Source organism: Hylobates moloch, unplaced genomic scaffold (assembly GCF_009828535.3).
Source record: "Hylobates moloch isolate HMO894 unplaced genomic scaffold, HMol_V3 SCAFFOLD_12, whole genome shotgun sequence".
In the NCBI taxonomy this organism is placed as follows: domain Eukaryota; kingdom Metazoa; phylum Chordata; class Mammalia; order Primates; family Hylobatidae; genus Hylobates; species Hylobates moloch.
The window spans coordinates 96,261,015-96,284,662 of NW_026652287.1; the positions used below are offsets into that span (position 1 = coordinate 96,261,015).

Sequence of the window (23,648 nt, forward strand, 5' to 3'; positions counted from 1 at the left end):
TACTATGGAGGCTGAGGTGGGAGGATCACTTGAACCCAGTAGGTTGAGGCTGCAGTGAGCCATGATAGCACCAATGCACTCTAGCCTGAGACACAGAGGCAGACTCTGTCCCAAAAAAAAAAAAAAAAAAAAAAAAAACAACAAAAACCCGAAAAAGAAAACCAGTAATTCTCATGTCTCTGAGGTGAACCAAAAAATTACCCAAAAAAGGCACAAGTAGCTCTTTTTAACTTTTTTTTTTTTTCTTTTTTTGAGACAGAGTCTCGCCCTGTTGCCCAGGCTAGAGTGCAGTGGTGCGATCTCGGCTCGCTGCAACCTCTGCCTCCCGGGTTCAAACAATTCTCTGCCTCAGCCTCCCGAGTAGCTGGGATTACAGGCACCCAGGCGCCCACCACCACGCCCAGCTAATTTTTATATTTTTAGTAGAGACGGGGTTTCGCCATCTTGGCCAGGCTGGTCTTGAACTCCTGATCTCGTGATCCACCCGCCTCAGCCTCCTAAAGTGCTGGGATTACAGGCGTGAGCCACTGTGCCCAGCCATTTTTCTTAGCATTTTCAATATTTGGAAAGCAACCCTTTGAGAGTACTTCTGAAGCACCAACATCACAAAAGGTTGTCCATTTAACTTGCAGAAGTTCATTTGTAATTGTACACAGCTTTCCCAATGGCTTCACTATAGAAAAAAATGATATTCTGCCTAAAAAGTGTTCAACAGCCTCCTTACTGGAATATCTCCCTCTTTGACCTCATTTCCTGCCACTACCTCTATGAGCAACCTTTATCTCTTTATTTCTATCACATGGAAATACTCATTAGGCTGGTAGAGAATAGCATTTTTAAAGGAATATAAATTTTTTTCATATCCCTTTTTTACATGTTCTTTTATCCTACCTAGGAAGTGGTTCTCTTCTCTCATCTCTGTATTTGTAAAGATAATTACCTTTAGCGTCAGTTCATCTGAGACATCTACTTAATACCCTCAGCTAAATGTTACTCTCTCCTCTTCATGTTAATCCTAAATTCATCTTTAACCATAAGTTCATCTTTGGTAATAACACAAATAAACTATACACTCTATCATAAACCACATAACCTTTTACCAAGATGCTCTCTAAGCCTTCTGAGGACATTCCAAGACAGTATACAGTCCTATAATCTCCTTGGAAATCCATATAGATAACATTTCAAGGGCGATACCTTGTTGGTTTTGACTGGATATTCATATAAACTTTTTAAAGAGATGAGTGATAGAACTAACCCTTATCTGTAAGTTTTGAGTTTATATTGTTTCATCCCATGTACAAAACCATTTTTTCCTACAAAAATAAAAAAGATGTTCTTTACAGGGTACAACCTAGACAACGGGTAACAGGAAGTCTATTTCAATTCCTGATGCAACTCTTATAGATATACTGACATACCTACAGTTCAAATTTTATAACAGGGAGACCAGTTTTGAAGAAAAAAATAGAGACTCCTAGGGAGCTGAAAGGATCATCTCCAATTTTCCTCCCATAAACTTTACTATTGTCCGTAGATCTACATTTTTTTTTGCCTGCCATTTACTAAAGTAGAATTAAAAATACATATATAAGAATACCAAAATTATTAGAAGAAAAAAATTAAGTGTTTTGCCATACCAGATATTAAAATATATTACAAAGCATTGATAATTAAAATAAGCTGGAATGAATATAAAAAGAGATGGATCACCAAAACAAGTTATCTAGGTTTTTTTTTTATTATATAACAATTTGATAGAAACCAAATATCAGAAAAAATTTTAAAAAAAGATGCCAGGCCGGGCGCGGTGGCTCACGCTTGTAATCCCAGCACTTTGGGAGGCCGAGGCGGGCGGATCACGAGGTCAGGAGATCGAGACCACGGTGAAACCCCGTCTCTACTAAAAAAATACAAAAAATTAGCCAGGCGTGGTGGTGGGCGCCTGTAGTCCCAGCTACTCGGAGAGGCTGAGGAAGGAGAATGGCGTGAACCCGGGAGGCGGAGCTTGCAGTGAGCCGAGATTGCACCACTGCACTCCAGCCTGGGCGACAGAGCGAGACTCCGTCTCAAAAAAAAAAAAAAAAAAAAGAAGATGCCAGAATTCAGGGAGCAAAGTCTCCTCCTTAGCAATCTGTAGGGATAATGGGGGTGGGAGGAGGACCAACATCCCAGAAATCAAAGAAATTCAAATATATTTTTCTAAAACCAATGATCAAAAGCAAACATTTTAGATAATCATATCACTAAAAACAGATGTGGCACATTATTCGTGGTACTGGTACAAAAGAGAATATCAGAAAAGGGTTCACAGACTTTGGTTTGGGAATTCCACTTCTAGACATCTATCTACCCTAAGGAAATGCAAAATGGTGGGGGTGGGTGGGAAAGGGATATCTCATGTTCAAGTTTGTCACAGCACCAATTTAAAATAGTGGAAACAGAAATACAAAAGATATTCAGCCTACTATCAACACCTCTATGCACACAAATTAGGAAATCTAGAGGAAAAGGATAAATTCCTGGAAACACATAACTTCCCAAGATTAAACCAGGAAGGAAGTGAAAACCTGAACAGACAAATAACAAGTTCCAAAACTGAATCAGTAATTAAAAAAAATAAAAAATCCTACCAACCAAAAAAAGTGCAGGACCAGATGGATTCACAGCCAAATTCTACCAGACGTAAAAAGAAAAATTGGTACCAATCCTACTGAAACTATTCCAAAAAATCAAGGAGGGTTTCCTCCCTAACTCATTCTAGGGAGCCAGCATCAGCCTGATACCAAAATCTGGCAGAGATACGATGAAAAAAGAAAACTTCAGAACAATATCCCTGATGAACATAGACACAAAAATCCTCAACAAAATACTAGCAAATGGAATCCGGCAGCACATCAAAATGTTAATTCACCATAATTAAGTAAGCTTTGTTCCTGGGGTGCAAGGTTGCTTCAACACATGAAAACAATAAATGTGATTCACCACTAAAACAGAATTAAAAAACAAAAAACATATCATCTTCTCAACAGACAGAGAAAAAGCTTTTGATAAAACCCAGCATCCCTTCATGAATGGGCAAAAGTTGGAACAATTCCCTTGAGAACTGGAACAAGACAAAGATGCCCACTCTCACCACTCCTATTCAACATAGTACTTGAAAGTCCTAGCCAGAGCAATCAGGCAAGAAAAAAAAAAATCAAAGGCATCTAAATAGAGAGAGAAGAAATCAAACTATCTCTCTTTGCAGATATAATTATGTATCTAGAAAACCCTAAAGACTCTGCCAAAAGGCTCCTAGAACTGTAAACAACTTCAGTAAAGGTTCAGGATACAAAATCAATGAATAAAAATCAGTAGCATTTCTATACCACAACATTCTGGCTGAGAGCCAAATTAAAAACACAATCTTATTTACAACAGCTCCCCAAAAAATGAAGTGCCCAGTATTACATCTAACCAGGGAGGTGAAAGATCTCTAGAATAACAACTACAAAACGCTGCTGAAAGAAATCAGTGATGATACAAACAAATGTAAAAACATTCCATGCTCATTAATTAGAAGAATCAATATCATTAAAATATCCATACTGCCAAAAGCAATATACGGATTCAATGCTATTCCTATCAAACTATCAATATAACTCTTCACAAAATTAGAAAAAAAAAAAAAAAAACTCTTCTAAGATTCATACAGAACCAAAAAGCCCAAATACCCAAAGCAACCCTAAGCAGAAAGAACAAAGCCAGAAGAATCATACTACCCAACTTTAAACTGTAGGACTAAAGTAACCAAAACAGCATGGTACTGATACAAAAACACACACAGACCAATGGAACAGAATGGAGAATCCAGAAATAAAGTTGCACAACCACAACCGTCTGATCTTCAACAAAGTTGCCAAAAATAAACAATGGGAAAAGGACTCTACGCAATAAATCATGCTGGGATAACTGGATAGACATACGCAGAAGAATGAAAGTGGGCCCCTACTTTGTGTCATATACAAGAATTAACTCAACATGAATTAAAGACATTAGACTATAAAATCCTAGAAGAAAACCCAAGAAACAGTCTTCCAGACATCAGCATTGGCAAAGAATTTATGGCTAAGTCCCCAAAAACAATTGCAACGAAAACAAAAATTGACAAGCAGGACCTAATGAAACTAAAGAGCTTCTGCATGACAAAAGAAATTATCAAGAGTATACAGACAGCCTTCAGAATAGGAGAAAAGATTTGCAAACTATGCATCCAACAAAGGACTAATATTCAGAATCCATATGGAACTCAAATCCACAAGAAAAAAAAATCCCATTAAGAAGTAGACAAAGGACATGAACAGACACTTCTCAAAAGAAGACATACAAGCAGCCAACAAACATAAAAAAATGTTCAACATTACTAATCATGAGATAAATGCAATGAAAACCACAACAAAATACCATCTCACACCAGTCAGAATGGCTATTATTAAAAAGTCAAAAAATAACAGATGTTGGCAAGGCTGCAGAGAAAAGGGAAAGCTTATACGTTGTTGGTGGGAATGTAACTTAGGTTAGCCACTGTGGAAAGCAGTTGGAGATTTCTCAAAGAGCTAAAACCTGAACTACCATTCAATTCAATAATCCCATTACTGGGTATATATCCAAAAGAAAACAAATCATTTTATCAAAAAGACTCATGTATTTATAGCTTTATGGCGGCACTATTCACAATAGCAAAGACATGGAATCAACCTAGGTGCCCACTGATGGTGAATTGGATAAAGAAAACATGGTACATACACACCATGGAGTACTGTATAGCCATAAAAAAAGAATGAGATCTTGCTCTTCGCAGCAACATGGATGCAGCTGGAGACCATTATCCTCAGTAAATTACTGCAAGAACAGAAAACCAAATAGTGCATGTTCTCACTTATATTTGGGAGCTAAACATTGAGCACACATGGACATAAGATAGGAACAGCTGAGTAGGGTGGCTAATGCCTGTAATGCCAGCACTTTAGGAGGCTGAGGCAAGAGGACTGCTTGAGCCCAGGAGTTCAAGACCAGCCTGGGCAACACAGACCTTGTATCTACAAAAAATCAAAAAGTTAGCCAGGTGTGGTGGTACATGCCCATGGTCCCAGCTATGTAGGAGGCTGCGGTGGGAAGATCACTTGAGCCCAGAAGGTCAAGGCTGCAGTGAGCCATGATCATGCCACTGCCTTCTAGTCTGAGTGAGACCAAGACCCTTTCTCAAGGAAAAAAAAAAAAAAAAAAAAAAAAAAGCCAGGCACGGTGGCTCACACCTGTAATGCTAGAATTTTGGGAGGCCGAAGTGGGTGGATCTTAAGGTCAGGAGTTCAAGACCAGCCTGGCCAACATGGCAAAACCCTGTCTCTACTAAAAATACAAAAATTAGCCAGGCGTGGTGGCGGGCACCTGTAGTCCCAGCTACTCAGGAGGCTGAGGCAAGAGAGTTGCTTGAATCCAGGACGCGGAGGTTGCAGTGGGCCAAGATAGTGCCACTGCACTCCAGCCGGGGTGACAGAGCGAGACTCCGTCTCAAAAAACAAAAAAAGATGTTAACAACAGACACTGGAGATGACCAGAAGGGGTTGGCAAATAGGGGCATGGGCTGAAAAACTACCTATCACATACTATGCTCACTACCAGAGTGACAGGCTCATCCATACATACCCCAAACCTCAGCATCACGCAATATACCCATGTAACGAACCTGCACTTGTATGTCCTGAATCAAAAATAAAGGTTGAAATTATTTTTAAAACAAAAAGTAATAATTATCAAACAACATGAAATGGTTAAGCCTCTTTTGCAAACACTAAAAGTAACGGCCATAATTATTTGGTACCTTAAAAAAACATAAAAAGGATCTTAAACAAAAATACAAAACATATTGGAGAAAAGCCAAGATAATATCTGAAGATAATAACCACCATGTTAGAAAATGTACACTGTACATTTTTATATGATTATACATTCTCACATTTTAAAAATAACTTTCTAAAACTAGTAACTGAGACCATACAGATAGGAAACAGTATCACTGATAAGAAACAAGCTAAAAGAGTCAGACAAAAACATCCACTAAAGGAAAAAACATAAAATAATTGAAACAAAAGACAATTATACATAAAATTAAGAAAACTGCCAACTCCTGGTAAAACTAAAAGGCTCCAAGTAGAACAAAAAAAGGGAGGGAAAAATAAGATGGAACGATGGGAAGGTTTTTTGGTTTTGTTTTGTTTTGAGATAGGGTCTCTAACTCTGTCACCCTGGCTGGGGAGCAGCGGCACAATCACAGCTCACTGCAGCCTTTACCTTCCAGAGGAGTAGCCAGGACTACAGGCATGTGCCACCACACCTGGCCAATTTTTTTTTAAATACTTTTTAAAGAGATGGCATTTTGCCACGTTGCCCAGGCTAGTCTTAAACACCTGGGCTCAGGTGATCTGCCCACCTCAGCCTCCCAAAGTGCTGGGATTACAGACATGAGCCACCACACTCACGTACAAAGGTTTAATCACTTTGCCTTTACTTCAAAAAATTTTCCACACATTTATGTTTGTTAAAAACTGACATACTGGCCAGACACAGTGGCACACGCCTGCAATCTCAGCACTTTGGGAGGCCAAGGTGGGAGGATCACTTGAGCCCAGAAGTTTGAGACCAGCCTGCACAATATAGTGAAACCTCATCTCTACTCTCCACAAAAATCTTTAAAAAATTAGCCAAGCATGGCGGCGGCACCCGTAGTCCCAGCTACTCAGGAGGCTTAAGTGGGAGGATCTCTCGAGTCCATGAGGCAGAGGCTGCAGTGACCTGAGATCGTGCCACTGCACTCCGGCCTGGGAGACAGAAAGAGGCCCTGTCTCAAAATGAAAAACAAAACAACAAAAAAACTGACATATTACATGGACATACTGCATAATGGTAAATTTTTTGATAGAAAAAAAATTTAAAAATAAAAATTGACATAAGTGAAGAAAACCTGTACAGAAAATTGTCTCAAATTACATATTACCTTGAAACAGTAATCTGAAGAGACATTACCACCTAGGACCCCCTCTTCCTCTGCCATGGCCATGTACTCTTCCTCTATCTCTACTTCTGCACTGGCCTCTTCCTGCAACAAACAGCTTCCCTTTTCTTAGGTTTTACCTTAGGCTCAACATCCACAAGTAGTGTATCCAGAGGTAAACTGTCTGGTGGAGTAAAATATCTAATGTTACTTCCTCCAATTTGTGTTTCCAACTGTACAGGTTCTCTGTCTCAGGGTCATTTTCACACTTTAAGATGTGTATTCACAGTGATATCCACACCTGTGACTGTTCCATAGACTTGTGTTCCACTTTTCAATTCAAGGTTACAGTTTCATGAATCATTTCATCAAAAATCTCATGAGCTTCATTCTAGCAGTGCCGTCATTCTTTGGGTCCAATAGCACACAGAATCCAGCAACCAAGGACCGACCAACCCACTAGAAGTATGAATCTACTTTAAATTTAATCTATGAGTGGTTCCTTCCCTTAACACTATGCTAAACCCTAGAACAGTGTTTCTAAAACTCCAGGATCCATCAAAAATTGTCTGAAACATTAAAAACCCAAACCCAGAGATTCTCATTCAGAAACAGAGTTTGAGATTACATACATACAAGCATGCCTTTAGATTTTTCTTATTTTAGTCAACAAGAATGATTCTGAAGTTCAGGTTAAAGCCATTACTCTGGAATAACATATAATAGTAAACAATAATGTAATACTAAGCATCCAGGCAGATTTTATGACAAAGAATAAAATGCAAAGTCAGTTTCTTCTTTTGATGGGTAAACTTTATAACCAGTTATTCTATTTTGATTTCAGAAAAACGTGAGGCGGGGCATGGTGGCTCACACCTGTAATCTCAGCGCTTTGGGAGGCTGAGGCTCGAGAATCACTTGTGTCCAGGAGTTCAAGACTAGCCTGGGCAACATAGTGAGACCCTGTCTCTACCAAAAAAACAAAAAGTAAAAAATTAGCTGAGCATGGTGGTGTGCGCCTGTGGTCCCAGCTGCTCAGGAAGCTGAGGTGGGAGGATTGCTTGAGCCCAGTAGGTTGAGGATGCAATGAGCTGGGACTGCACCACTGTGCTCCAGCCTGGGCAAGTAAGACCGTTCCTCTAAAATAATAATAATAATGAAATAAAAGAGAAAAAGAAAAACAATCAGCCAGGTGTGGTAGCTCGCGCCTGTAACCTTAGCAGTTTGGGAGGCCAAGATGGGAGGATTACTTGAGCTCAGGAGTTGGAAACCAGCCTGGGCAACATAGTGACATCTCATCTATACATAAAAAAAAAAGAAAAGAAAAGAAACACTCTAGAGTCACATACAAGAGTCATTAACAAGGAATGCAAATACTGTCTAGACTATTAAGATGTCAAGTAAATGATAAGGCACAGGCCTAAAGAAGTGGAACAGAACAGGGAAAATGGTTCAAAGAAATATGTGGTTGGCCCTAAGGAAAGCTTAAAGATATTCTTACAAAAGATTATGGCCTATTTATTCCTAATGGTCATTAGATTAGAAACAACAATGCACATCTTAGACTGTTTAGTCTACAGGTATGTCTATATGTGCCACCTCCACCCCCAAACATACAAGAAGGATGCAACACACACCCATTAATAATGCAAACTCACTGCTACGGTTACACTCAAATCTGGTGGGAGTAGAGGCATATTAGAAAATCTGGGAAATATGCAAAGTTCAAAAAGCCAGAGATGATTTTCATTCAATTGTCTTTGTGAATCACTGATTTAGACATTCCTTCAACATGAAGCAATGGATTAAACAATTTTATTACCACTACCAATAGTTCTTATTTTATAAAGAGTTGCAGCAAAAACAATCAATGTTTTACATGCTGTGTTGGACTGTTCTTACATTGCTATAAAGGAATCCCTGAGACAGGGTAATTTATAAAGAAAAGAGGTTTAATTGCCTCATGGTTCCACAAGCTGTACAAGCATAATGCCAACATCTGCTTGGCATCTGGGGAGGCCTCAGGAAGCTTTTACTCATGGTGCAAAACCAAGTGGGAGGAGGCATGTCACATGGTGAGAGCAGGAACAAGAGAGAGCAGAGAAGCAGCTACAAACTTTAAAACAACCGGATCTCACATGAACTCACTCTTCACCAAGGGGATGGTGCTAAGCCATTCATGAGGGATCTGCACCATGATCCAAATACCTCCCACCAGGCCTCACTTATTATTATTATTATTATTTTTTTTTTTTTTTTTGAGACAGGCTCAAGAGAGCCTTCTGCCTCAGCCTCCTGGGTAGCTGGAACTACAGGCATGTGCCATCATGCTCAACTAATTTTTTTTTTTAATTTTTTTGTAGGCATGGGGTCTCCCTATGTTGCCCAGGCTGGCCTCAAACTCCTAGGCTCCAGTGATCCTCCCCAGTCTGCCTCCCTAAATGCTGGGATTACAGGCATGAGCCACCTTGCCCAGCCAAGAGTTAAAGTAACGAGCTATAGTAATATGGTTATTATCAGTTATTACTGAAGTAGCCTTTATGAAAAGAAAATTGAAAACATATAACCAATTCTAAACTTTATACAATAGAAACCTAAGTTGCAGATCTTTTCCAAAAAAATTGTACCTGAAATAAATGTTTCAACCATTTTATAGCTTCTTGGGAAGAAAGGGGATCAGAGCAAAATGGAAATGTAAATGATATCTAGAGAACGGAGGGATCAACAAAAAAATCCATGCTCACCAACTTTGAGCAAAAATTACTGCAACACACAATACCCCACTGTTTCTGAAATGATAAATGTTGGTTAATAAACCATGATTTCAAAAGCTTAATATAAAAAGTGTTTTAAGAAGACTACGTAAGTTGAGAATTTAAAAAGGCACTGACTCCCACAAATTATGAAAATTCATTTGAAATGTCACACTTCAAACAAGATGTTACCAAGCCATAATCTCGAACTACTGTTTAAAATAAATTACTTATAACACATCTACTATAGAAGAGGGTTTTTTTTTTTTTTTTGAGACGAAGTCTCACTCTGTCACCAGGCTGGAGTGCAGTGGTGTGATCTTGGCTCACTGCAACTTCCACCTCCCAGGTTCAAGCGATTCTCCTGCCTCAGTCTCCTGGGTAGCTGGAATTACAAGCATGCGCCACCACACCCAGCGAATTTTTGTATTTTTAGTAGAGATGGGGTTTCATCATGTTGGCCAGGATGGTCTTGATCTCCTGACCTCATAACCCGCCTGCCTCAGCCTCCCAAAGTGCTGGGATTACAGGCGTGAGACACCGCGCCCGGCCGAAAGAGGTATAATTTAAAACTCGATTTTTTTTTTTTTTTGAGATGGAGTCTTGCTCTGTCGCCCAGGCTGGAGTGCAGTGAGGCGATCTCAGCTTACTGCAACCTCCACCTCCCGGGTTCAAGTGATTCTCCTCCCTCCAGGCACGTGCCAACACGCCTGGCTAATTTTTTTGTATTTTTTAGTAGAGACGGTGGTCTCGATTCTGAGAGGTGATCCACCCACCTAGGCCTCCCAAAGTGTGGTTACAGGATTTTAAAGGTTGGCCAGGGGTCGGTCTTAATTCTCGATTTTTGGAGGCCTTGGTGATTGGATACCTGAGTCAGAATAGCCAGCCTGAACATGGTGAAACACCTTCTATAAAATACAAAGTACCAATACACAATGGGGTGACCTGTTCCAGTGTCCAGAGGTGAGGCAGAGAATCGTCTGACCGGGGTGGGTGCATTAGCCATGATCAGCCTGCATCAAAAAAAAAAAGAAAAGAAAAAGAAAAAAAATCCTTCAAGTTTAAAAGTAGACCACAGAACAGTTTTTATTTCATTACTGTAATTCCATTTAAAAACAAGGCCGGGCGTGGCGGCTCACACCTGTAATCCCAACACTTTGGGAGGCCAAGGTGGGTGGATCACCTGAGCTCAGGAGTTAGAGACCAGCCTGGCCAACACTACTAAAAATACAAAAATTAGCCAGGCATGGTGGCACACGCCTATAATACCAGCTACTCGGGAGGCTGAGACAGGAGAATTTATTGAACCTGGGAGGTGAAGGTTGTAGTGAGCTGAGATTGCACCACTGCACTCCAACCTAGATGACAGAGGGAGACTCCATCTCAAAAAAAAAAAAAGAAAAAAGAAAAACAAAGCTTCTAGTCAACTGTACACATAAATTACCACAGCAGCATGAATAACATTAAATGCACTGTTTGATCCTTTCAGTACAATTCTGCACTTCAGTAAGTGCATTTAAGCCAATACTACACAGCTAAAGAGCTAGATTTCATTAGGGATGATTTCTTTTTTGGGGGGGGGGGGGGGGGTTTTTTTTTTTTTTTTTTTTTTTTTGAAACAGAGTCTCACTCTGTTACTCAGGTTGGAGTGCAGTGGTATGATCTCGGCTCACTACAACTTCCACCTCCCGGGTTCAAGCAATTTTCTCGTGCTTCAGCCTCCTAGGTAGCTGGAATTACAGGCCTGCGCCACCACGCCCGGCTAATTTTTTGTATTTTTAGTAGAGATGGGGTTTCGCCATATTGCCCAGGCTGGTCTCGAACCCCTGACCTCAAGTGATCTGACCGCCTTGGCCTCCCAAAGTGCTGGGATTACAGGCGTGAGCCACCGTGGCAGGTCATTTTTTTTTTTTTTTTTTTTTTTTTTTTTTTTTTTTTTTTTTTTTTTTTTTTTTTTTTTTTGAGACGGAGTCTCACTCTGTCGCCCTGGCTGGGGTGCAGTGGCGTGATCTCAGCTCGCTGCAACCTCTGCCTCCTGGGTTCAAGCAATTCTCCTGCCTCAGCCTCCCGAGTAGCTGGGACTACAGGTGCCTGCCACCATGCCCGGCTAATTTTTTTGTATTTTTGGTAGAGACGGGGTTTCACCGTGTTAGCCAGGATGGTCTCGATCTCCTGACCTCGTGAACCGCCCGCCTCAGCCTCCCAAAGTGCTGGGAGTACAGGCGAGAGCCACTGCGCCCAGCCAGCAGGCCAGTTTTTTTCGGTTAAACCAAATTTTACTCCTGATATATTGACCAATGTTTTTAGACCTTCAGAAATGAGTACTTTCTTTACATATTAACATTATAATTTTATATTTCCATTTTGTCTAAAAGACAACAATCTTTGAAGGCCACACCCCTTTTCTATTTTCACTAACAAGTTAGTACAGCTCACGTGCAATTAAAAAGTCTCAACAATGCCAAGTTACTGTCCCTCCAAGTTGGCCTACAAACTGCTCTAGATTGCTCTCACACAAATACCACCAAAACTGAATAGCTCCAATATTCGAAACCTTTTACACTTTTTATTATCTACTATATTAAAATGTATTCTTGATTGCATCTAAGCCTACTCTGACCTTAATTTACCAACTCGGTGTTGTTTCTCCTAATTCCATCACTTCATTCAATTTAATAGTATGATAATATGGGAAGAAATACAGAAATGAAAAAAACATGGCCTCTCTGGAGCACAAAGCCAGCCAAAAGAGGGAGAGACCTGAAAATAATTAATTACAATACAACATATTAAGTACTACAGTATACATAAATACTATATAGCAAAACCACCATAACTCTGTCAGAATGGAACAAAGATCACGTTGGAGGAAGCGACGTTTGGGCTCAAAAATGAGAATTTCTCTACAAGTGTCACAGCATTGTAATATCAACATACCAGTTTCTTCATCTTTGTATCCTAGCCCCTACCATAGTGTCTAGTATAGAGTAGGCAGGTACTTCAGACATGGATGGATGAATGGATGGCAGTACGGAAAAAAGGATAAAATAAGATACATATATAAACATAAAGAAAGAATATGGTTAGATTAAAATGGGACAAAACTGGAGCCAGTAAATCAGATAAGAGATTCCAAAACCCTTATGTAAGAAAGTGACACAGGAAAAAATAAATTTAAAAGATATTTAGGAATTCAAATTAACAGGACTTGGTGTGACTAACTGGACTAAGGGGAAATGAGCATAACAGAAAAGCATAAGAAAGAAGCTGCCAAAGTTTTTGGCTTACGTGACTAGGCTGACAGTGGTAGCATTCACTGAGATTGGGAATAGAAGTAGGGGATTCGAGTTCAGTTTAGGTAAGGGAGCACTAAGGCAATATCGAGTAGGAAGCTGGAATGCAACTCAGAAAAAGAGGTCTAGATTAGAAATAAAGAGGTGGAGATTATTGCATATGGGTGATGAGAACAAAGCCCTAAATATAGACGAGATTGCCAGGAACACATAAAACCTGGAAGGAAGGCTGTGGACAGAACACTCAGACAACCAACATTGCTGTTATTTTATATGTTATATTATTGCCACATTAAATTATATTGTTATAACACAGATAATGGCTAATACAATATTGAGGACGTAACAAATACTTTAAAAATACTTACCAACTGCACACCTGAATTGAAAAATTAAATTTATTAACCCAAATTGAGCCATAAAGGACCACTTCTTAAAACTAATTTAAGGCCTGGCGCGGTGGCTCACACCTGTAATCCCAGCACTTTGGGAAGCCGAGGCAGGTGGATCACGAGGTCAGGAGTTCAAGACCAGCCTGGCCAAGAGAGTGAAACCTCATCTCTACTAAAAACTACAAAAATTAGCAGGGCATAGTGGCAGACACCTGTAATTCCAGCTACTCGAGAGGCTGAGGCAGGGAGAATCGCTTGAACCCGGGAGGCAGAGGTTGCAGTGAGCCAAGATCGCGCCATTGCACTCCAGCCTGTGAGACTCCGTCTCAAAAAAAAAAAAACTAATTTAATAGATCAGACTCAAGGTGCTAAAGTCTAAGGAATCCAATTTTACTTCAGAATCAGTGAAAAATCTGGGCAGAGTGGATCACCTCTGTAATTCCAGCACTTTGGGAGGCTGAGGCAGACGGATTGCTTGAGCCCAGGAGTTCAAGAACAGCTTGGGCAATATGGCAAAACCCCGTCTCTACTAAAAACACAAAACTTAGCCGAGACTGGTGGCGCTGAACCTGCAGTCCCAGCTATTTGGGAGGCTGAGGTGGGAGGACCACTGGAGCCCCAGAGGTCGAGGCTATAAGAAGCCGTGACGACACCACTGCAATCAACCTGGGTGGCAGACTGAGACCCTGTATCTTACCAAACACAAACACACACACGCATACTCAATGAAAAGCTGCTTTTTCCGCCAGAAATAACATTACAAGTCAATAATATAAAATACTAAAATCTAACTTGTTATACTTCAAAAAATGTTTATTCTAAAATAATACTAAAAAATACATATTAACTAATTTAAAGAAGAGTGAGTCTAAATTTGGAGTGATAAGGGCTCAATGCTGTTACCTGATAGTTTCTGACAAGTATAGACCAGGCGCAGTGGCTCATGCCTATAATCTCAGCACTTTGGGAGGCCAAGGCAGGCAGATCATGAGGTCAGGAGTTCAAGACCAGCCTGGCCAACATGGTGAAATCCTGTCTCTACTAAAAATACAAAAATTAGCTGGGCGTGGTGGTGCACGCCTGTAATCCCAGCTACTTGGGAGGCTGAGGCAGGAGAATCACTTGAACCCAGGAGGCGGAGGTTGCAGTGAGCCAAGATCACGCCACTGCACTTCAGCCTGGGCAACAGAGTGAGCCTCCGTCTCAAAAAAAAAAAAAAAAAAAATTCTCACAAGTATTAATATCAACTTTTACCAACTTTGTTTACATTATGAATATTAACACATACTAAAACATTACCCATGAATTATAAGAACAGTAAGATTAATATGACTTGAGAAGGCCAAAGTTAGTAACTAAACTAGAATACAATGAAAGAGAAATTATCTTTGGGTCCTTTTCCCTTGTTTACAAACATGTACACAAAATTTAGAGAATTACTGAATATATTTACACTAACAAATGCATAAAAAGAAACAAAAATGTGCTACTAAAAGGCAGACAAGCACAGGTACGGTGTCTCACGCCTGTAATCCTAGCACTTTGGGAGACCAAGGTGTGCAGATCACCTGAGGTCATGAGTTCGAGACCAGCCTGGCCAACATGGTGAAAACCCATCTCTACTATAAATACAAAAATTAGCTGGATGTGGTAGCTCACACCACCTGTGGTCCCAGCTACTCCAGAGGCTGAGGCACAAGAATAGCTTGAGATCACGCAACTGCAACACTGCACTCCAGCCTGGGCCAACTGAGAGACTCCGTCTCAAAAAAAAAAAAAAAAAAGGTAGACAAAAAACACTTATTTATTTATTATTTTATTTTTATTTATTATTTATTCAAAAAATCTATAATTTTTTTCCCCCGAGACAGAGTCTTGCTCTGTCGCCAGGCTAGAGTGCAATGGTGCGATCTCGGCACACTGCAACCTCCGCCTCCTAGGTTCAAGCAATTCTCCTGCCTCAGCCTCCCGAGTAGCTGGGATTACAGGCATGCACCACCGCGCCCAGCTAATTTTTGTATTCTTTTTTTTTTTTTTTTTTTTTGAGACGGAGTCTCACTCTGTCACCCAGGCTGGAGTGCAGTGGCGCGATTTTGGCTCACTGCAAGCTCCGCCTCCCGGGTTCACGCCATTCTCCCACCTCAGCCTCTCCGAGTAGCTGGGACTACAGGCGCCCGCCACCACGCCCGGCTAATTTTTTGTATTTTTAGTAGAGACGGGGTTTCACTGTGGTCTCGATCTCCTGACCTCGTGATCCGCTCGCCTCGGCCTCCCAAAGTGCTGGGATTACAAGCGTGAGCCACCGCGCCCGGCCTGTATTCTTAGTAGAGACGGGGTTTCACCATGTTGGCCAGGCTGGTCTGGAACTCTTGACCTCGTGATCCGCCCGCCTCAGCCTCTCAAAGTGCTGGGATTACAGGCATGAGCCACCAGGCCTGACCCATATAAATGTTTTAAATCTTTTTAGCATCTTGATTTTTAAATCATTATGAGCAACCTGTTCTACCTTACATATTTTATATACTACAATCTTTTAATGTAGTAAAACCAGTTCGATGTACTTTAAATCTTCTTTTGATGACTTTTCTAATTTCTCACTCACTGTTTATAGAGTGCAGACAGTAACATTGACGTTTTAACATCTCATCCTCATGGAGACAGTGTAGAGTAGTGGTTTGAATGCCTAAACTGGAATGTCAATGTTACCACAGAGGTAGGTCCCTGGAAACAATGACTTAACCTAAGGTCTGTTTCTTCATTTGAAAACAGGCAGAACACCTATATGAAGTGCTTATTGTGAAGATTTCACAAAATAATACTTAGCATAGTGCCTAGTAGAGGTGGTAATTAATTAACATTAATTTCTTTCACAAGGTTTATGTTATGGACTGAAGATCTGTGTACCCCCAAAATTCACATGTTGAAGTCCGAACCTCCCAGTGTGATGGCTATTAGAGATGGGCCTTTGGGAAGTAATTAGGTTTAGATTAGGTCCTAAGAGTGAGACCCTCTCATGACGGGATTTGTGCCCTTTTAAGTAGAAAAGAAAAAGACATCCTCACCTCTCCCTCCTCCTATCTCCCTCCCACTTCACCTGCAGGCAGGGAGGAAAGGCCTTAAGAGTGCCCAGGAAGAAGACAGCTGAGAGGGCAGGTGCTTCCCTGATTTCAGACTTCCAGCCCCAGACCTGAGAGAAAATATCTCTGTTTTAAGCCACCTCAATGTATGGTATTTTGTTATAGTAGCCCAAGTAAAATAAGGTGATATCAAAAATATTTTCAAAAGGAGACTCTGGAGAGCAAGATAATCTTCACCTCATCCCGATATGCCACAGATCTGTAAATCTACGTCCTCAAACAGTATTCAGTATTGCAGGTTACTGCACAACACGGTAACATTATTTATTAGATTTACTGGTAGATGTCTATTGATTTTCCATGTTGGCTAACAGGGAGAGGCAGACAGACTAGGAACAATAAACTACACTCAGGTATATTCAATACACTTCTCTGGCCCTTGGCAATTCCTCTTGCCAGGTCAATATTTTGCAGATATCAAAAGTAACCACCAACTAACTATACTGAAAGCAAAATAATGACAAAGAATCCACTGATGACAATAAAAATTCTTAAAAGCCAGTCTAACTGGTCCTCTCCCCAACAGTTCAAAGAAACTGCCAACATTGTAGATTGAATGCTAGTGAACTACACTAGGTTCGCTATTACAGGCATTTTTTACTTCAAAAATGCTATACAAAGCACATTTTTAAATACCATAAACCTATTGTTTATCTTCTGCATTTAAAATGCAAAATGCCATTATCACTTTATGAAATATACTTTAAATGCCGATTTCCTATTTAAAAGTTTAGGCAAAAATTATCCATTCAAAATGCAAAAGAACCTAAAACTATTCATCCTTCCCATGTATGAAAACTGAGACAATTTTTTAAATAGGTAAAATTCCCTAAAGAATATAATTTTTACAATATAGCAATAAAGTAATTATCCATCCTCAAAGTCTAAAACAAATAAAACAAACAAAATACAAAGAACATTCTGGAAATCTAGATGCCATGTAAAAGAATGCCAGCCCATGACGGTAACATTTTCTAAAGACTAGGAAACATCAATAAAGATTCAAAATGTAATGTCTTATAAATATTCAGCATTAGTAGGCAATAACAAAGAAAATCATAGGGTAAAAATTTTTGTGTTCACAGATAACTTATAATATTAAGGGACATCGTCATCTCCACTTTTGAATAGCTACCCCAGTTGCCATTACAGCTTCCATTGTTCAAAATAAAATAGTTGCATTGTTTTTCAGTGAAAGGAAAGAAGGAAAATATTGCTGAAAATAAGGAAAAAAACAAGTCTCGACAAAGCAAACAAAATGATTTTATATGCCATCTAGTTCCACCATAATTGTAGGACTGAACTAGTATCTGAAAACTAAATATATCAACAAACATATACGTTAAAATCTGCGCTTAGTCAACACAGCTATCCTGTGCTACAGGGCAAATAAAATTTAAATTTTCTTTCTTTTTTTTTTTTAAATGAAAACAATCACTTATGAGAGACTACTGGTATACGAAGCTACAATACACATAGGGATCAATTCCTCCAATTTCATGTTTCCTTACTATATATGTATCTCTTTTTGTTTTTTCATTCTGGTAACCAGAGTATATATGACAGGCTGCATTATTTCAAATACCTAACACTGAAAGTTACTTTCGGGCCTGAATCTAAGGATGAGAATGATACATTTTATAGAAGCTTCTTTTAGCACAGCAATAGGCAAATTACGATATTAACAAAACTTTAATTCTACGTTTACATTTTTTTCTCATTGTAAATGTAACGTGAAACTTGTAAAATACAGGAAAAAAATGTTTAATCACCAATAAATCCCACCATTCGGAAACCTTGCTACTTTTTGGTAGATTTCCATCTAGTAACACTGAAGGTTCAATTTTCTAATTCGATACTGATAAATATGCAGGAAAAAAAATCAGTGTATCCTCAAATATGGCCTTTCAATAAATGTACATAAAACAACAATTATTAATTATATGACCTGTTAGTTTCACAAAAGTCTCTAAAATGTTTTAAGTGGTGGGGGGGAGGGGGGGTAGGGAGTCCCATAATTCAGACACTAGTCCTGAAACTGAAATCTCTTCCACAATGTTTATATGTCAACCCTTTAATGGCAGTGAGCAGCACGCTATGACTGTTCGTACTTAATGTCTCTACATTAAACAGGCTTTGCTTTTATTTTCTTTCCATTTATACTTCAATAATGTTTTATTTTCACTGTAAAAATAAATAATAACCTATATCTGCATAGTAATTTTACATAAGCTTAAATTCAAAGACTCCCGTTTTTTTTTAAGCCAACCATTCAAACTGTTAGTGCTTCTGGCCTATGGGATGGTTTACCAGATAAAGTAACATTCTTTATATTCCAATATTCTCTCTCATAACATAAAAAAGAATTTAAGGAATATCCCTCAGTCACATTTTCTTTTGTTCCAACCCACTGTTTATGGAAGCATGCAGATGTTAAGAGTTGCAAAAACTGAAATAACTTCATTAACAAAGCAACATCCCAACATTTAATGTCAACTCCTCAGACTCATAAAAAAATGAAACAAAACCAATTATATTACCACTAGCAAATTTTTTCCCCTTAAAATTTAGTTTCGTCTTATTTCTAGTTTCAACGGAAGCTTTGTCTACTCAAGGTATCAAAGGTCTTCAAATCTCATTTATTTTCTTCTGCCCAAGAGTTAAGAAAGTAAGTCTAAAACAGAATAAGCCAGATTTGTTACCGTGATCTTCTCACACAAACGCCTTTTAAAAGAAATCTTTCAACAAAGACTCAAAAAAGAAACAGCAAAGTTTGGGGAAAGAACTGTCTGTCTTTAGGTCAAGCATTTCCTGATAAGTGACTGAAGGTCTGGCTGCCAGGAATACACTTTGCTGACCCTAGGAATGGCCAAGTCTCAAAACAAAATTTGCCTCTTCTGTATCTTGAAAGTGACCTGTTAGGACCTGATGTCAATTTGACGAAGAGGTGATAGAACATGACCAACGAGGTGTCTTTGGTGGACATATTCATATAAAGGAGGCGAGAGCCACAGATTTCAGCTAAATGCTTTTTGCCACTTTTGCAAAAGAAAAGCTAATTGTTAACGACCATGTGACATTACAGATCCCAGAAAAGGAAAGGGTGGGAGGAAGAGAGAGGAGTTCAAGGCAGTTCAGGGTCAGAACAAGCTCAGGCATCCTGTCATTAACAAACGTTCCCCAAGCTGAACGCAAAATACCGCTTACCCGAAAAGGAGTGGGCGAAAAGTAGGGGGAGAATGAGGGGAAAACCACAGGAGAGTCAACGTGGCAGTGTGGGGGTGACAGGAGGGAGGGAATCTGGAGCTATCCAGCTGAGTTGGGGAGCAAAAGCATCGGGCATAGCATCGGGCACAAAAATGCTGAGAAAAGCAACTGCGACGGAGACGACAGCACTAGGCACCCTCCTCCCCCCATTTTCCCCTCCCCATCGGTTTGCTGGGTTTCCCACATTCCCTCTACCTCCGCTCTTGACCAACACTCCGGGGTGTGACCCGCCAGCAGGAGGCTGCCCTGATCTTTGTCTCTGCCCGCTCCCCACGCGCGGGCTCCTCCTCCTCCTCCGCGCTCCCCACCCGCGCACAGCCCCGGCGTCTCCAAGGAGCTGCAGGCGCCGCGACCGCCGCCTCCTCGCCCACCTCCCGCGGACCCGCGCCCCTTCCTTCCCCTCCCGGGCAGCGTCGCCCGCGCCTCCAGCTCCACCCCCGCCGAGGGGACCTTTGTGTCTCGGGGGACTTTCTGCCTCTTTCCCCTCCTCCGCCTCGCGGGGAGACCGGCCTCCCCCGCAGACCAAAGCGGCAGCGAGCACCGGAGGCGGCGGCGCCTATATCTGTCGGCGCCTCCCGGGAAGCAGCTCGCAGACACTCACACCCCACCCGAGCCCCGGAAATCCCCGGGCGACCCAGGGTCCTCGCTGGACCGGAGAGGTGACAGGCGCACGCTAGCCCCCCGCGCCGCGCCTCCTCGCTCAACTTCCCGACCGGGCCTGAGCCACCGGCGCCCCCAGTAGCCCCCGCCCCCGCCTCTGTCCCACGCAGCCTCCCGGCCCCGCGGCCGACCCGACACCGGGGGAAAGCGAGGCGCGGACGCCAGCCGCCAACTCACCAGCAAGAGCGGGGACCGCGGGTCCCGAAGCGAGGCGAAGAGAGGCGCTGGGGGAAGCTGCTCCGCGGACGCCCGCGGCGACCGGATGCAGGTCCGGGTCTCAGCGGCCGGCAGACGTGAGGCGCCTCCGAGCGCAGGCCTCCGCCGCCACAGCCGCCTTCCGGCTCTCGCCGCGGGTCCGGAGCCTCGGGAGGGGCCGCGGGTGTCTCACGCGTTGCCAAGTCCCTCGGTCAACATGGCTCCCGCGCCGACAAGCCGCGCGGACGGCCCACTAATCCCCTCGGAGCAGCCGGGCGCGAGAGGGGCGGGCGCCGACGGCGGGCTGAGACGGTCTGGCCGGGCGCTGGCTCCTTCTTCTCCGCGGCTCTGCGGCGGCCCGCGGGGAGCTCAGGAGACTGCGGGCGGCCGCGTTCGCTCCTTGCGTGTGCGTCGCTTTCACACTCGGCGGCTGCGGATTGACGCCTCCGCCTGTTCCCCGGAGGAGAGCGAGCGCAAGAGAAAAAAGACTTTTATTGAAACGATCCAACCAGCGGCGGCGGAGAAAAGCGACCGGCCGCGGGAACTTACCCCACCCCCGCCTGAGCGGCTCGCCGGGGGCAGCGCGACCCCTGCCGGCGGCGGCGGAGGCGGAGGCGGGGCCGGCGGCCGGGGGTGGGGCCTGCAGGGCGGGGCGGGTGTCCCCGGGAAACTCCCGGCTCCGAAGTGCGCGCGTGGGGGGAGCGGCGGAGGGGGCCAGGGGACCCCACCGGAATGAGTGCCTGTCTGCAGCGACTGTGGGAGAAATTATGTGAATAATTCAACCCCTCCAACATCCCCCTGCCCCTCAACTTCCCGCTGCCAAACCAAAACTCGTGCTTCAGTTATGCAAGTAATTATTGTACAAGGTGTCCATGCCACCGTTCTCCACTGGCTTTCTAGAGAGTCCATGTCAAAGGACCCACACTGCAAGATGTTGATGGCTGCAACTTTTCTCCGTTGTTGTGTGTGGGTACGTGGGTACTAGTGCCACAGTCTCACATACACAGCATCTATTCATTTAAACTACAGTACAGTGTTTTGTATATATTATCATGTGCCAGGCAATATGCTGAGTCCTCTAAGGACGGAGAGTCTAGCTGGAATGAAAGATGATCAATAACTGTCATAAAAATCTGAACGTTATGAGCGGAGAAATACAAGGTGCTATGAAAACAGAAAGGACTACTGTTGCACAGGTTAGGTTTTGTTTTCTTGGGGGAGGCGGGCCGCGAGAGGTTGGCCCAGTTTCTGCAACTGTTTGTACTTTCTCCTTTCCCAGAGGCTAAAAGCTAGTTCAGGAATGAACAGCAGAGTGGCAGTGAAGACAAACTAAAGTAATACTGACCCACTTTTTTCCACTAATAAGGATAAAAGCATAAAGTTAAACTTAAACCCCTAGAGGGAGATAATGAGAGGATTGAAAGAAGAAAGTAGGGACCGGATGTAGACAACATAAACAAGAAAAAAAAAACCACATAAAAGTCCTGTGAAGTGAGATAAATTTTTTTTCCGATGTTAACACCCGGAAGTAGAAGCTGCATTGAAGTTTCAAATCACATTATGTGTTAAGAACTTCGGAGAATTATCTTTCTGGATTTAGGGATGAATCCTTTCCCCCTTAAAAATGCTGTATGCTGACATCTTTCTCTTATTTTGTTTGGCAAAGTTAAATGCATCTACAGTTATATCCAACGATCGTACGTGTCAATCAGGCTTTTCCCATGCCTCTAAAATTACCAGGACCCGTAAATTAGCAACAATTATGCTCTACACGTATTTAACACTTGTTTACCAACCAAGAATGCAAATATACATAACAAGCTTTCCGTTAGAACAAGTGCGCTTTGTTTAAAAGCACTGTTAATGAGGATTTTTAGATTTGTCCAAGTCAAACTTGGAACTTTATAATATAGCAAGACGTAGTATCATTTTCAGAGTTCTTTTTAAGTTAAAGAGAAACACTGATATTTATACAAGGCCTATTTATATGCAAGGGTTTTCATATACTTGCCTCATCTAAATTAGTACTTTAGTAAATATCAAAAAATCACCAAAAAAGGGAGTCTATGAAATGGCATTCTGAGTTTCAGCACTAATACTTATACCTTCATATCATTAGATTAAAATTACTCCATGAGAAATAAAAAGATTATTCTGTCTCATCCAAAGCACCTCTCCTCTTTCTACGTCTTCATTAGCATAACAAAGAATTCGTAACTGGGAGGCTGAAGTGGGAGGATCCATTAAGCCTGGGAGGCGGAGTTTGCGGTGAGCTGAGATTGTGCCACTGCACGCCAACCTGGGTGACAGAGTAAGACACCGTCTCAAAAAAAAAAAAAAGAAGAATTCATAATGAAAACTTAGGTGATTATTTGATTGATTGGTTTGTTGTTTCTGTTTTTTTTTTTTAAGACAGAATTTTGCTCTTGTTGCCCAGGCTGGAGTGCAGTTGCGTGGTCTTGGATGACTACAACATCCACCTCCCAGGTTCAAGCGATTCTCCTGCCTCAGGCTCCCAAGTAGCTGGGATTACAGGCATCTGCCACCACGCCCGGCTAATTTTTTGCATTTTTAGTAGAGACAGGGTTTCACCTGTGTTGGCCAGGCTGGTCTCAAACTCCTGACCTCAGATGATTCACCCTCCTCGGCCTCCCAAAATGTTGGGATTACAGGCGTGAGCCACCGCGCCTGGAGGATTTGTTCTTTCAATGAAAAAAAAAATTACAGATTGCACAATATTTATTTCATTACTTTTTATTTTTATTTATTTATTTATTTATTTATTTATTTATTTATTTATTTAAATGAGATAGAGTCTCACTATGCTGACAGCCCAGGCTGGTATTAAACTCCTGACATCAAACAATCCTCCAACCTCAGCCTACCAAAGTGCTGAGATTACAAACAGGAGCCACCAC

At 41.8% G+C, this 23,648-nt stretch overlaps 1 protein-coding gene and 1 pseudogene across 1 annotated transcript in view; both read right to left on the reverse strand.

Moving 5' to 3' along the window:
• Nucleotides 1-21,280, reverse strand: part of CDK17 (cyclin dependent kinase 17) — a 112,880-nt gene extending 91,600 nt beyond the window's left edge. Inside the window, exon 1 of the mRNA XM_032170951.2 lies at nt 20,713-21,280. The gene's annotated coding sequence lies outside the window, so the exon portion shown is untranslated. The remainder of the gene's footprint in view (nt 1-20,712) is intronic.
• LOC116479126 (small nuclear ribonucleoprotein Sm D1-like) lies at nt 7,031-7,423 on the reverse strand (annotated as a pseudogene).
• Nucleotides 21,281-23,648: the final 2,368 nt, after the last annotated feature.